This window comes from Trachymyrmex septentrionalis, unplaced genomic scaffold (genome assembly GCF_001594115.1).
Source record: "Trachymyrmex septentrionalis isolate Tsep2-gDNA-1 unplaced genomic scaffold, Tsep1.0 scaffold6, whole genome shotgun sequence".
NCBI classification, from domain to species: Eukaryota; Metazoa; Arthropoda; class Insecta; order Hymenoptera; family Formicidae; genus Trachymyrmex; species Trachymyrmex septentrionalis.
This window is the reverse complement of record NW_017305778.1, coordinates 3,259,767-3,261,298: the sequence shown is the minus strand read 5'-3', so window position 1 is coordinate 3,261,298 and position 1,532 is coordinate 3,259,767. Positions and strand designations below refer to the sequence as shown.

General features: G+C 30.5%; 1 protein-coding gene across 2 annotated transcripts in view; it reads right to left on the bottom strand.

Annotated features, from left to right (window-relative positions):
- LOC108752352 (fumarylacetoacetate hydrolase domain-containing protein 2) overlaps window positions 1–1,532 on the bottom strand; it is a 10,421-nt gene that overhangs the window by 3,259 nt on the left and 5,630 nt on the right. The window lies entirely within an intron of this gene.

The window sequence follows — 1,532 nt, the reverse complement described above, 5'->3', positions numbered from 1 at the left end:
TAATTTTTGCAAATGTTTTCCTCATATTGATTCACGTCTCGTGGAGATTACGTAACAGAAGCATTGCGTGAAAAATTTCAAATTCTCATTAAAGCGCCTCCAGACAATATGTATAATCAACATGTACTAATATTAGCAAATATCATACATGACATACGTAATTATTCATATCGAATGTAATATTTAACGAATATGTGCAAAGTTGATATATTACCCATATTATCTGGAAGCGCTTTAAATATAATGTGTAAATAAATGACATGATTTAATTTAAATTTTTAAACTAACGTCTTTTGTGTGTTAATTATCTATTTAAATGTTATAATTTGATTATTATAATTATCTATCTTAAATGTCCAAGACATATAATACTCATTTGAATAACGACGATTCTCTTATTCTAATATTATTCTAACTAGCTCTAATGATATAATTACTTCTTCTCTATATATACATCATTTTCAAAATAATAGCACTCTTTTTTGCAAAAATTATTGAGGGAAGGCTTCATAAATATCTTCAATAGGAGAAGATGAAATAAGATGAATAGTTTATAATTGTAATTTATGGTCATTGGTTCTTATGACTATTAGTGATAACATAATAATAAATATCATACAATTTTAAGATACTGCATGCAGTAACTTTTAACATAGCTACATTATTATATTGTACCATAACATGAAGAATGTATAGAAAACATTCGACTTTAATAGAAAGAGATTTTTTATCTCTCTTTTATGAGTAAAATGAAGTTGTGCGGAGAAACGTTCATGCCTGTTTTCTTGACGTATGCGAACCACAACAATAAACGAAAGCGATATTGCATAAATGAATGTTCTATTAGAGCAAATCGATTACTATTTTTATCGCTTGTCCTAGTTTGATAGCTAAGCATCATCTGACATGATTGATAAATTCAATTTTAAAATAAATGGAAATATATTTTGTACGATCGAGCAGATAAATAAACGCTACTCTATTCACTAAAGCGTGCTACTTTCACTTAAGAAATTTCAGCTGTCCCAAAGAAGCTTGACAGACAGCCAATTGGCAACAGAACGAGGCGCCTTTTTGAGTTAAAATCGACGCACAGACTTTTGCATAACATATAATGTATAAGACATAAAAAAATCAACCAATCGAAATCTTGAATTTCATGGAAAGAAAGAAAATGAAGGAATGATATTGATTGATTCATTTTCTTGTGCATACGTGATGTGCTATGCAAAACTACTCCCGCCCTTAGTATTAATAGCTGCATCTAATTGAGAGTCAGTACAGTGAATTGTTAATTGTTGAATGTCGCGATATGATGCGAAAGCTCAAAAACTTTCAATGATAGCAAAGTGACGAGACCGCGGATACGATCAATAGAGATGTTTGTCTCCTCGAGACTTAGCCGAGATCGATAAGTCGAGCAACAGGAAACATGCAATGCATGATTTATAAATATCACATGATGACGTGACGCATAGCAATCATTCAAATAATTCTAATGATTGGAAATAAAATTCGCGAGGACACTTATG